This window comes from Lynx rufus, unplaced genomic scaffold (genome assembly GCF_022079265.1).
Source record: "Lynx rufus isolate CCGP_SWC_20201006 ecotype Redwood Valley unplaced genomic scaffold, mLynRuf1.p SCAF_6, whole genome shotgun sequence".
Lineage (NCBI taxonomy): Eukaryota > Metazoa > Chordata > Mammalia > Carnivora > Felidae > Lynx > Lynx rufus.
This window is the reverse complement of record NW_025814878.1, coordinates 91579026-91593084: the sequence shown is the minus strand read 5'-3', so window position 1 is coordinate 91593084 and position 14059 is coordinate 91579026. Positions and strand designations below refer to the sequence as shown.

The 14059-nt window shown below is 40.5% G+C and overlaps 1 protein-coding gene and 1 pseudogene across 1 annotated transcript in view; both read left to right on the top strand.

Moving 5' to 3' along the window:
* The window catches only part of PRIM2 (DNA primase subunit 2), a 358287-nt gene that overhangs the window by 33488 nt on the left and 310740 nt on the right, over positions 1–14059 (top strand). The window lies entirely within an intron of this gene.
* Positions 4199–5310, top strand: LOC124528375 (eukaryotic translation initiation factor 4B-like; annotated as a pseudogene).

Here is a 14059-nt window from a genome sequence, read left to right as displayed (position 1 = left end):
TTACAATGAATAAGTGCAGATTTTAATTTTAGTCCAGTTCTTTTTATGTCAGTTTAGCAGTATGTATAGATAGTTGCTAGACTGACAACTGGATGGTTCCTGATCATGAGTAGTTTTTACATCTGGATTCAAAGGGTGGAATGGGAGGTGCTTTTGAAATTCAGTTATTTTCTAGCTCTCAGAAGACTAAAAGGTTACTATGTAATAGGATAAAGAGCGTAAAGGGTAAAGAATGCCATGGGTTTTGTAAACACTTAGACCAGTAGAATTTGGTGGAAGTGACACTGTACTAGTTTTTGAGTGCAGACCTTAAGAAACTGGCAGCTTCTACTTCCTGTATCTGGCATACTTTCTTTGGGAATCCTGAAATGTCATGAAGAAGTCTAGCTAGACTTGCTCAGATCTGCTTGGTGGAGAGGTCTGTTCTGAAGCCTGGCATAAACTAGCAACTGCCATACTGGAGAGGCCATGTCTTGGCGTTTCTCGACAGTCCCAGCGGAGCTCAGCCAAGGTGCCAGACGTGAGTGAAGCCATCTTGGGCTCTTCAGTCTATTTATTCATCATTTCAAGACCTCAGGTGACCTCATTTGATGCCATATGGAACAGATGAATTGCTGACTGTATCCTTTCTGAATTTCTGACCAACAAAATTGGGAGAAAATAAAACTGTTGTTGCTTTAAGCTGCTAAGTTTTAGGGGTAATTTATTATGCGGTAACATGTAACTGGAATCCATAGGTAAGCTAGAGCTTCTGGCTTCTTAAATTTAAGCAGAAACCAAAGCAGTGTAACCTAGATACCCTCAACTCTACCATGATTTGGAAAGACTTTGAAACATAGTGAAAATTTTATAACTCAGAACTATAGTTAATAGTATGGAAAATGAAATTCTGGTAATTAGATGAGTAGAGAAGATAATCTGAGCTCCCGAAGATTACTCAGAAGGGACAGAAATAGGAACATTCTTGATGAATGCTTTTCACTTTTCACAAGTTTGATTGGTGAGGCTGCTTAAAAAGAGTTAGCTGAGAAGTTGATGCCTTTTTAATTTTGAAGAACAGAAGCTTGCTACATTTCTGAGATCTGCCAGGAGTTTGAAAATCTTTTGAGGTCTTCTTTATTTTCAGAGATACCTTTTTATGTTTCAGGACCTGAGGAAGAGAGGTAATAAGGTATAAGGTAGTTGATGTTTTCAGTGTTCTTACCCTCTCAGAGTTTGCCAAAATTTAGAGTAGACCAAAAATCAGCTAAGAGATGGTGAACTAAGAGATATGGTTAGGGCCTTATGTAGGTGCTGTGGGGGATTTAAAGCACTTAAAAAAACATTTTTTTTAAACTTTATTTTAGAGAGAAAGAGACTGTGAGCTGGGGAGAGGGGCAGAGTGAGAGAGAAAGAGAGAGAGAGGGGCTCTCAAGCAGGCTCCAAGCTCAGCATAGAGACTGACACAGGGCTTGATCCCACGACTGCCAAGATCATGACCGGAACAGAAATCAAGAGTCAGACACTTAACCAAGTGAGCTACCCAGGCGCCCCCTAAAGCACTTTATTACATAGAAAGGTTATAAATAAGTGAGTAAAAGCACTCATAAGTTACTAAGGACACCATTACTGTATAGGCTCCTTGATTTTTGTGTGCTGTTTTGAAATGGTTGCAGATTTTTCTTTTTAAATTAACATGTTTTTGTTTTATTCTTTTAAATATTTATTTTGAGAGAGAGAGTGAGAGGTACCTAGATTAACACACAGTTTATAAAAAATGTGCTTGCTGGGGTGCCTGGGTGGCTCAGTTGGTTAAACATCTGACTTCTGCTCAGGTCATAATCTCATAGTTTGTGAGTTCGAACCCCACATCAGGCTGTATGATGTCAGCATAGAGCCTACTTTGGATCATCTGTCCCTTCTCATACTTCTCCTCTCCCATTTACATGTGTGTTCTCTTTCTCTCTCAAAAATAAATGAACATTAAAAAAATAAAAAGTGTGCTTGCTGTTCTGATATATCTTTAATCTAAGTCCCTAACGGCCAAAATTCTCTGAAGCACATGCTACATAGAAAATCTCGAGCTACTGGGGTCCTTCATAGTACTTCATAGCTAATACTTAATAAATGCTGTATGTATATCCAGCATTATGTTTGGTGTCACAGAGGATTTATATTTTTTTAGTTTGAGAGAGTAGAGACTGTTTTCATGAAACAAAGTGCAAAATAATAACCTGCCAGAATGTTTGATATAGTCTCTAAGAGTTAAGAAAAAGTAAGGGGGTTATTGCTACAGACTGGATTCATCTAGGAAGGCATCATTGAGCTGACAGTGTTTGAACTGAATTTCAAAAGATAAGAGATAAAGGAGGTACAGGTATTCTGATGGGTGGAATATTGTGCCAACTGCACCCTCAAATATTTGAATAATTTTCTGAGGAACTATAAATATTGAATTGGGTCAACAAAATGGGAAACCTTTGTCAAAGCCATAAAACTGCTTCTAATATTTTCATTTGCAAATATATTTGAGCATCTCTTGGAATAAGTACCTCCTTTCCCTTTACCCCAGACACAAAAAAAATAGCTAGTGTTCTATCCGCTTGAATTTCAGATAATAATGATGAAAATGTAAATTTAATAATAAGATTTGATTTCCCATGGCTTATATGAAAAAATTGTAACAAGTCAATTTCTTTTTCGTACCTTATTTTTCCCTGCTTTTATTTCATTCTCCATGTGTTTGAATAAACGTAGCTGCACCATTGGTCTGTATTGACTCTTAAGTTTCAACCTTTCCTCCCCAGCTAAGTAAAGCCATATTTTGATAATCTGCTGTAGGCTCCTTAACTTCAAAAGCTTCAGTCCTTAACCATATCTTTCATGAATCAGTTTGGCTCCCCTTCTTCCATTCATCTTGAAAATGTCCACAGTGCTATATAGTTTAAAAACTTAGAACCAAGTAAAGTTGAACGATTTTCTACTGGGCTACATTGTAAAAATGGGAAAGGAAAATTACTTTTTTTTGTTTTGTTTTGTTTTTTATTTGGAGGACATTTGCCAGTTGGAACCTCAACAAAGATTGAGTTTGGGAGGCCTTTAATTGTGCACCAAAAGGTTATTGCAGAAGAAAACATAAGGGAGATGTCATAAAGAAGAAAATTTGAAGCTCAGTAATAGAAAGCTGTGTGAAGAAATAGGCATTCTGCCAATTAGCTGGGTGCTTGAAATAAATAGTTTGGAATTAAAGAAACAGATGCAAATTTCAAAGACTGGATTAACTTAGTTCATAAAGAAACTGGGGAGTGGAGAACAAACTTCAGGTTATGGGAGTAGTAAAGCATATTTACTATTCTTTATAGTTTTGCTCCAAAATACTTGGTTTTTATAATGTTAAATGTAAAATCAGAATTGTTAATTTAGTATTTTATGTTAAACCATTGAAATAAAATTCTAGGTATATTTAGGTGAAATGAATTATGATCATAGGAGTTCAGTCTTGAACTGTTGACTGTCCTAGCTGTCAGTAAATAATTCCCAAACTGGGCATAGTGTGGTTATGAGTTTGTAGGAAGGCTATCCAACAAAGCATATAAATGGTGTCTAACCCTCGGTCTCCTTATCTGTTGAATAGTCGTGACACAATTGTATAAGTAACCAATTAATAAAAGAAAACATTTGTATGTATTAAGGAGATGTGCAGGAAAACATTATATGTTCTTCTTTCTATAAATGTCTGGCTATTCTTATGTTGCATTAGTTTGAAGTGAAGTAGGGTTCTTTAAGGTTTATTACTATACTTCTTTTATCTTTTAGACATTGTCACCCAAACCAAAAAAAGCAAGAAAGGAGATTGCATTCTTTATTGAAAGATATTTTTGCTGGATGTAGAATTTTAGGTTGGCAGGTACTTTTTTTTTAAGATTTTATTTTTAAATAATCTCTACACCCAATATGGGGCTCAAACTTAAAACTCCAAAATCAAGAGTCTAATGCTCTACTGACAGCCAGCCAGGCCTCCCCTACATTTTTTTATTTATTTTATTTATTTTATTTATTTTTAAAGAGATTTTTAGACAGGTACTTTCTTTTAACACATTTAAGATACATAATTCTCCTGTGTTTTGGCTCCCATTTTTGCTATTGAGAAGTCAACTGATAGTCTAACTATAGCTCCTTTGAGGGTAAGATAGCCACTGTGCTATTGTGATGGCCCCCATGTCAGGATATAGATCGATATGGGGGTCGAGATTGCTATGAGGACTGAAGCAGTAGAGACTATGATAACAGGATAGGCGGTAGTAGGAGAGCATTTGGTAGTGGGTACTGTAGGGATGATGACTATAGAGGAGGCTGGGACTGCTATGAAGACAGGTATGACACATGAGATGATGGGTCATGGAGCTCCAGAGATGTTTACTCTTGGGATAATCATAAGCATGATGGTTGAGTTTCCCTACCCCACCCCCAAGACCCAAAGTGAATCTAAATCCTCGCAGTACTCCTAACGAAGAAGATTCCTCTGCTAGCAGAGGTTCTGGTTCATTGAGCCGCCTCTGTCTTTGGAGGGTCAAAGCTTGTTAACACAGCGGCTAGAGACCAAGAAGTAAAATAGCAGCTACGGAAGGAATGGGAGAGACTGCGACACCGGCTGCATGAGCCAAAACTAGAACAACAGCCTCAGGAGAGACACGCAAGCTGGCGAAGTGAAGAAACTCATGAACAGAACAGTCCAGGACAGGAATTGAGTCATCACAGACTGGGACCTCAGCCCCATCTGGCAGAAATGCACGAAGGAGAGTGAAAGTTTCTAGAAAGTGAAACACTCAATAAAGAGGAAGACTGTCACTCTCCAACTTCTAAGCCTCCCAAACCTGAACAGCCTTTAAAAGTAATGCCAGCCCCTCCACCAAAGGAGAATGCTCAAATGAAGCCAAGTTTTAACCCTCCTGCTCCATCTTAGACCTCAGATACAGAGCAGCAATCCCCTACAGTGGGGGGAAAATAGTTCAGGCTTAACCATCTGGGGAAGGACCAGCAAGGAAAGATGAAAATAAAGTAAATGAGGTGAGTGTCCCAAAGGGCCAAAGTGGGAACTCCAGCTGTGGTCCGGAAGATGGAGGGAACAAAGACCACCTAAAGGAGACAGATAGGAAAGATGGCAAAAAGGATCAAGACTCCCGATCTGCACCTGAGTCAAAGAAACCTAAAGAAAATCCAACTTCCAAGTTGGGTTCGGCAAGCAAGTATTCTGCTTGCTCTGTTGGTGAAGATGGGAATGAGGGAGAAGATTATACTGAATGGACCTCTGCATCTTGTGCTTTCTTCTAGTCTCACTAGGAACATTCGAGAGCAAATCAAACCTCTATCCAGACAGGACTGTAAAACCCACCATCTCCTGGAGACCTTTCTTTAAAAACAGAAATAAAAAATTCTTTTGCATGCTGCTGCAGCCTTTACAGTATTGAATTAACTGGAGAATTACCAGTGTAGTCCAAGAAAGAGACGTACAACTTTGAAGGGAAAAGTTGTACAGTTTTTTTTTTAAATATTCTTTTTTTTTTTTTAATTTTTTTTTCAACGTTTATTTATTTTTGGGACAGAGAGAGACAGAGCATGAACGGGGGAGGGGCAGAGAGAGAGGGAGACACAGAATCGGAAACAGGCTCCAGGCTCTGAGCCATCAGCCCAGAGCCTGACGCGGGGCTCGAACTCACGGACCGCGAGATCGTGACCTGGCTGAAGTCGGACGCTTAACCGACTGCGCCACCCAGGCGCCCCAAGTTGTACAGTTTTATGACATATGCAGCTGGCCCGTGTGATTAGTGCCTGGGGGTCTCCACTTAGGAAAATGGTAAGTGATAGTGATGCTGTGTTTGGATCTGGTTGGGCAGTTGGGCAGGTATAAGGAAGAGTGTGAGATTTCTACCTTTTCATTCTTATCCTATTGTGGCATGTATGAATTCTCAAACATTATCTGAATAAATTTTCTGTCCTTGGAAAAGTAGGTTTAGTCTCTGAAGTTGTTTTAGTCTCTAGGAGGCTGCTAGCCCCTCCTCTTATTTAATTCCGAGTTACTGGGGCCAGCCTAAGGGGAATTTCTTCATTTTTATACCTCTTCACCTCCAGGGGAATAGTTAAGGAGTGAATCTATTGGCCACTAAAGAATAAGAATAGGATTGCCTGGTGACCAAAATAAGTGAGAAAATTGTGGTTTGAAAGGAAGCTGTGGCGAGGCAACGAATTACTTTGCACCATTAATAGGGGGAAATGGTATGACCTCCAATAAACACTGGAGCAGGAAGCACGTAGGGGTTGTGGGAATTCCCAACTCTTTTATATATCCTGCTTTTGCCTTTTCTTAAACAGTGAGTGTCCTTTCTGAAAGTTCTGAAACCCTGAACTGTTGAAATCTTGAAGCTTTAAAAATTTAGGCTATTGTCCTGGTCTTAGTTCCTCATGCTACTTTTTTTTTTCATTCATCTAAATTTTATTTTTTATTTTATTTTTAACGAAATTTATTGTCAAATTGGTTTCCATATAACACCCAGTGCTCATCCCAACAGGTGTCCTCCTCAGTGCCCATCACCCACTATCCCCTCCCCTCACCCCCCCATCAACCCTCAGTTTGTTCTCAGTATTTAAGAGTCTCTTATGGTTTGCCTCCTTCTCTGTCTTAACATTTTTCCCCCAATTCCTCTCCCTGCCCCGGTCTTCTGTTGAATTTCTCAGGATCCATATATGAGTGAAAACATATGGTGTCTGTCTTTCTCTACCTGACTTATTTCACTTAGCATAACACTCTCCAGTTCCATCCACGTTGCTACAAATGGCCAGATTTCATTCTTAACCATTGCCAAGTAGTATTCCATTGTTATAAACCACATCTTCTTTACCTGTTTGTCAGTTGATGGACATTTAGCCTCTTTCCATAATTTGGCTGTGTTGAAAGTGCTGCTATAGGGGCGCCTGGGTGGCGCAGTCGGTTAAGCGTCCGACTTCAGCCAGGTCACGATCTCGCGGTCTGTGAGTTCGAGCCCCGCGTCAGGCTCTGGGCTGATGGCTCGGAGCCTGGAGCCTGTTTCCGATTCTGTGTCTCCCTCTCTCTCTCTGCCCCTCCCCCGTTCATGCTCTGTCTCTCTCTGTCCCAAAAATAAATAAACGTTGAAAAAAAAAAAAAAAGAAAGAAAGTGCTGCTATAAACATTGGGGTACAAGTGCCCCTATGCATCAGCACTCCTGTATCCCTTGAGGAAATTCCTAGCAGTGCTATTGCTGGGTCATAGGGTAGATCTATTTTTAGTTTTTTGAGGAACTTCCACACTGTTTTCCAGAGTGGCTGTACCAGTTTGCATTCCCACCAACAGCGCAAGAGGGTTCCTGTTTCTCCATATCCTCGCCAGCATCTATAGTCTCCTCATTTGTTCATTTTAGCCACTCTGACTGCCATGAGGTGGTATCTCAGTGTGGTTTTGATTTGTATTTCCCCGATGAGGAGTGACGTTAAGCATCTTTTCATGTGCCTGTTGGCCACGTGGATGTCTTCTTTAGAAAAGTATCTATTCATGTCTTCTGCCCATTTTGTCCCTGGATTATTTGTTTTTCGGGTGTGGAGTTTGGTGAGTTCTTTATGGATTTTGGATACTAGCCCTTACCTGATAGGTCATTTGCAAATATCTTTTCCCATTCATTTGGTTGCCATTTAGTTTTGTTGATTGTTTCCTTTTTTATTTCTGAGGTGAGAGAGGTTTTTTCCTGTTTTCTCCTCTAGAGTTTGATGGTTTCCTGTCTCACATTCAGGTCCTTCATCCATTTTGAGTTTATTTTTGTGAATGGTATAAGAAAGTGGTCTAGTTTCGTTCTTCTGCGTGTTGCTGTCCAGTTCTCCCAGCACCGTTTGTTAAAGAGACTTTTTAATTGGATATTCTTTCCTGCTTTGTCAAAGATTAGTTGGCCATACTTGTGTGGGTCCAATTCTGGAGTCTCTATTCCATTGGTCTATGTGTCTGTTTTTGTGCCAATACCATGCTGTCTTGATGATTACAGTTTTGTTGTAGAGGCTAAAGTCTGAGATTGTGATTCCTCCTGCTTCAGTTTTCTTCTTCACTATTACTTTGGCTATTTGTGGTCTTTTGTGGGTCCACCCAAATTTTAGGATTGCTTATTCTAGCTTCGAGAAGAATGCTGGTGCAATTTTGATTGGGATTGCATTGAATGTGTAGATAGCTTTGGGTAGTATTGACATTTTAACAATATTTATTATTCTAATCCATGAGCATGGAATGTTTTTTTCCATTTCTTTGTATCTTCTTCAGTTTCCTTCATAAGCTTTCTGTGGTTTTCAGCATATAGATCTTTTACATCTTTGGTTAGGTTTATTCCTAGGTATTTTATGCTTCTTGGTGCAATTGTGAATGGGATCAGTTTCTTTATTTGTCTTTCTGTTGCTTCATTATTAGTGTATAAGACTGCAACTGATTTCTGTATATTGATTTTGTATCCTGCAACTTTGCTGAATTCATGTATCAGTTCTAGCAGACTTGTGGTGGAGTCTGTCAGGTTTTCCATGTATAGTATCATGTCGTCTGCATAAAGTGAAAGCTTGACTTCATCTTTGCCAATTTTGATGCCTTTGATTTCCTTTTGTTGTCTGATAGCTGATGCTAGCACTTCCAACACTATGTTAAACAACAGCGGTGAGAGTGGACATCCCTGTTGTATTCCTGATCTCAGGGGGAAGCTCTCAGTTTTTCCCCATTGAGGATATTAGCTGTGGGCTTTTCATAAATGGCTTTTATGATGTTTAAGTATGTTCCTTCCATCCCGACTTTTTCAAGAGTTTTTATTAAGGATGCTGAAATTTGTTAAATGCTTTTTCTGCATTGACTGACAGGATCATATGGTTCTTATCTTTTCTTTTATTAATGTGATGTATCATGTTGATTGATTTGCGAATATTGAACCAGCCCTGCAGCCCAGGAATGAATCCCACTTGATCGTGCTGTTGATTGATTTGCTAGTTATCTTGTTGAGAATTTTTGCATCCATATTCATCAGGTATCTTGGCCTGTAGTTCTCTTTTTTTGTTGGGTCTCTGTCTGGTTTGGGAATCAAGGTAATTCTGGCTTCATAGAATGAGTCTGGAAGTTTTCCTTCCCTTTCTATTTTTAGAACAGCTTGGGAAGGATAGGTATTATCTCTGCTTTAAATGTCTGGTAGAATTCCCCAGGGAAGCCATCTGGTCCTGGACTCTTCCTTGTTGGGAGATTTTTGATAACTGATTCAATTTTTTCACTGGTTATGGGTCGGTTCAAATTTTCTATTTCTTCCTGTTTGAGTTTTGTAAGTGTGTGGGTGCTTAGGAATTTGTCCATTTCTTCCTGGTTGTCCATTTTGTTGGCATACAATTTTTCAGTATTCCCTGATAATTGCTTGTATTTCTGAGGGATTGGTTTTAATAATTCCATTTTCATTCATGATTTTATCTATTTGGGTCATCTCCCTTTTCTTTTTGAGAAGCCTGGCTAGAGGTTTAGCAATTTTGTTTATTTTTTCAAAAAACCAACTCTTGGTTTCATTGATCTGCTCTACTGTTTGTTTATATTCTATATTGTTTATTTCTACTCTGATCTTTATTATTTCTCTTCTTCTGCTGGGTTTGGGGTGTCTTTGCTGTTCTGCTTCTATTTCCTTTAGGTGTGCTGTTAGATTTTGTATTTGGGATTTTTCTTGTTTCTTGAGATAGGCCTGGATTGCAATGTATTTTCCTCTCAGGACTGCCTTCACTGCATCCCAAAGCATTTGGATTGTTGTGTTTTCATTTTCGTTTGTTTCCATATATTTTTTAATTTTTCTCCAATTGCCTGGTTGACCCATTCATTCTTTAGTAGGGTGTTCTTTAACCTTCATGCTTTTGGAGCGTTTCTAGACTTTTTCCTATGGTTGATTTCAAGTTTCATAGCATTGTCGTCTGAAAGTGTGCATGGTATGATTTCAATTCTTGTATACTTATGAAGGGCTGTTTTGTGACCCAGTATGTTATCTATCTTGGAGAATGTTCCATGTGCACTCGAGAAGAAAGTATATTCTGTTGCTTTGGGATGCAGTGTTCTAAATATATCTGTCAGGTCCATCTGATCCAATGTATCATTCAGGGCCCTTGTTTCTTTATTGACTATGTGTCTAGATGATCTATCCATTGTTGTGAGTGGGGTGTTAAAGTCCCCTGCAGTTACCACGTTCTTATCAATAAGGTTGCTTATATTTGTGATTAATTGTTTTATATATTTGGGGGCGTCTGTATTCGGTGCGTAGACATTTGTAATTGTTAGCTCTTCCTGATAGATAGACCCTGTAATCATTATATAACACCCTTCTTCATTTCTTGTTATAGCCTTTAATTTAAAGTCTAGTTTGTCTGATATAAATATCACTACTCTAGCTTTCTTTTGACTTCCAGTAGCATGATAGATAGTTCTCCATCCCCTCACTTTCAATCTGAAGATATCATCAGGTCTAAAATGAGTCTCTTGTAGACAGCAAATAGATGGGTTTTGTTTTTTTTTATCCATTCTGATACCCTATGTCTTTGGGTTGGAGCATTTAGTCCATTTACATTCAGTATTATTATTGAGAGATATGGGTTTAGAGTCATTGTAATGTCTGTTACAGTTTCATGCTTGTAGTGGTGTCTCTGGTACTTTGTGGTCCTTGCAACATTTCACTCACAGAGTCCCCCTTAGGATCTGTTGTAGGGCTGGTTTAGTGGTGATGAATTCCTTCAGTTTTTGTTTGTTTGGAAAAACCTTTATCTCTTCTTCTATTCTGAATGACAGACTTGCTGGGTAAAGGATTCTTGGCTGCATATTTTTTCTGTTCATTACATTGAAGAGAAATGATAGGAGTGGGGTGGGGGGAGAAAAAGTAAGCATTGATTAGGCAGAGAAACTAAAAGGCTTAATCCAGAGAGAGAGAGAGAGAAAGGAAAATAAAGAAGGAGGTGGGGAAAACGAAACGAAGATAATGTTACCCAGAGAAACTATATGGCTTGATTATTCCAGAGAGAGAAAGGAGTGTAAAGACGGAGGTGTAGAACATGTATCAAGACAATGGATTCAATATGCCTGTTTAGACAGACCAATAACCAGAGTAACCAGCCTAGGGGAGGGAAGAGATAAGAAGGAGAAAAGGGGGGAGGGAGAATATATCTATTTATGCAGAATTGACCTAGAGTTAATCCAGGCAATGCTGCATCGCTTGGCTGCAGGAGCTGTCTGCTGGGTCTGTGCCACTCTGGTGGATATGCAGTTACCCAGTGCAAAAGTGTGTGGTTTGGCATTTTCTGGACCGTCCTCCACTATGGGCCCCGGGAGTGATCCCTGAGGCCCTGCCTTGATGGTTGGGTGGTGGGGGTGCGGTGGGAATGGTGATTTTCCAGTCTCTTCTCCATGGAGCTGGACCCAGTGGACTCAGTTGGAGTCGTCCTCACTGTGCCACGGGTGCAGATGGGGCGGACCCTTCTCTCTCCGCCAGTTCCCCTGACCCTGCGCTTGGCTGGGATTCAAAGTCCCGCTCCGTGTGCTCTGGCACTGGGGAAGCGCCTTTCCATGCCACGGGGATATGTGGTTCCGGCTGGCTTTGTGCTGCCGCATTTCAGGGAGGACAGCCTTCTACTGTGGACTGAGCTGCCTAGCCACCTCGAGCCCCCCGGGGTGGCGGATGCAGGCAGGCTTTGTCTTTTCCCACAGTACTTCAGGGAAAGGGCAGGCTTTTCCTCTTGCAGACTGAGCCCTCAGCCCAGCCACTGTGCCCCGGGGGTGGCAGACGCAGGCAGGTTCCGTGCTATCGCGCAGCCCTCCAGGGAGGGAATCACTTTCTCCAGCTGCGGAATGAGCCCCTGACCTACCACTGCACCCAAGGCTGGCTCCTCGCCTCCCCAAATGCGCGAACAGGGAGCCGGCTCCAGTCCGAAGAAAGCCCCACAGTTAGAGATCAGATCCCTCTCAGTCTCAGTCTGAGGTCTTTCTCCTGTCCAGCTATGGTCCTGCACTCCCCTAGCCGTTCTTTTTCTGCCCTTTGTCTTTCCGCAGAAGGGGGTTCCTCCCCTCCATGCCCGCGAGGCCTTTTTTTTTTTTTTTAATCTCCCCCAGTTCGCAGTTACTCACTCATCTTTTTTCCAACTTCCCATTTTCTTCGTAGTAGATTCAGTCTCTTTTCCTCCCAGGCTTTGGTGTTCAAAGTCCTTTGGCTTCTACAGTTAAGTAAGGATTCCCCCTACTTCTCAGCCATGTTGGCTGAAATATCTCCCTCATGCTACTCTTTACTGTTACCTACCACAAAGCAGCCTCTGTCTGTCTGTCTTTCTATCTATCTATCTATCTATCTATCTATCTATCTATCTAGATATGAGAGAGCATGAGAGGGGAAGAGGCTGAGAGAGAGGGAAAGAGAGAATCCCAAGCAGGCTCCACACTGTCAGCACCGAGCCTGATGGGGGGCTTGATTTCACAAACTGTGAGATAATGACCCGAGCTGAAATGAAGAGTTGGACTCTTAACTGATTGAGCCATCCAGGCACCTTGAGGAGCTTCTATTTAAATCACATATTTGATCTGGGCATTCTCTATCAGCCCCAGGGACCAGAAGCAAATGAGGAATCACTGTTTCTCTCAAGCAAATCTTGGTGTTTTCATGTCTTTTGACTCTCATTCCTTCCCTCCGTTTTCGACCCCTTTTATACCTTGAAAACTCTAGAATTAGTGGTCTTAGGTGGTGAGTGAGGGTGGATAAAGAGGGACAGTTACAATGCGAGCCATTCTTGGGATGCCTGGGTAGCTGAGTCGGTTGAGCGTCCTATTCCTGATTTCAGCTCAGGTCATGATCCCAGGGTCACGGGATTGGAACTGGCTCTGCACTGTATGAAATTCTCTGTCTCCCTCCCTCTGCCCCTCTCCCCTGCTTGTTCTCTCTCTCTCTCTGTCTCTCTCGCAAAATTAAAAAAAATAAGTAAATAAAAAATTTTGTGAGCCATTTTTACGACCACGATTGGGTCTTTTGTTTATGTTTTTACAAGATTTCTTCTTGCTACTGAAATCCTACACCAATGTTTGGATTTATAATGGGGCCTCAACCAGTGTGTGTGTGTGTGTGTGTGTTTTAGCTTTTTTTTAATTCTTATTTTAAGCTTTTTAAAGCTTTTTTTTTTTTTTAACTTTAGAGAATAAATGATAATGGAGAGAGCAGTTTAACAAGGTGTTGGTTTCTCCTGCAACACAGTAGCTTAGGTTGCCTGCTTTTATGTGCACCTTTGTATTGTCAGCCCAGTAGATGTATCCTTATGGGTGATAGTGGTACCAGCAGAGAAGTGACACCTTGGTCTCTTATTTGCAAGCCCTTTCATCAGTCCTAGTTTAGACCCTGTGTGGCCATGTAGACATGTTGGTTTATGAATGTTGCAGTGGTGGGAATAATGAATCGTGTACTAGTAAATTACCTTTAAATAATTGGCTTGGATTGGCCAGTAGCCAGGAAGTGAGTTTTAGACAGAGATACCCAAGGCTGAAAGGGATTAAAACAGTTTTTTATTTCTTTATTTTTTAAAGTTAAAAAATGCTTTTTATTTATTTTTGAGAGAGATAAAGGGACAGAAAGTGGGGAAGGGGCAGAGAGAGAGGGGGACAGAGGATCTGAAGCAGGCTCTGCACTGACAGCAACAATCCTGATTTGGGGCTTGAACTCATGAACCATGAAATTATAACCTAAGCCCAAGTAGACGCTCAACTGACTGAGCCATCCAGGTGCCTCTGAAAGGCTTTTTTTTTTTTTTTCTCTTAAAAAAAACTTTTGCTGTAGATGATAAAAAGGTAGGGCCCTCTTTAGGTCTATTCCTTCCAAATAGTTACATCCAATAAAAGCTGTTTTTTTTCCTACTCCCCTCTCCTATTCCCCTGTTAAAACAGAAACAAGGATTATGTCCTTCCTGCTCCTTAATAGTTATAAAATCTGTATTAATTATCTTCTATGAAAATGATTTATAATCTGTAGATTTAATACATGAGAGATTGTCTTGAAATGTAAAATCC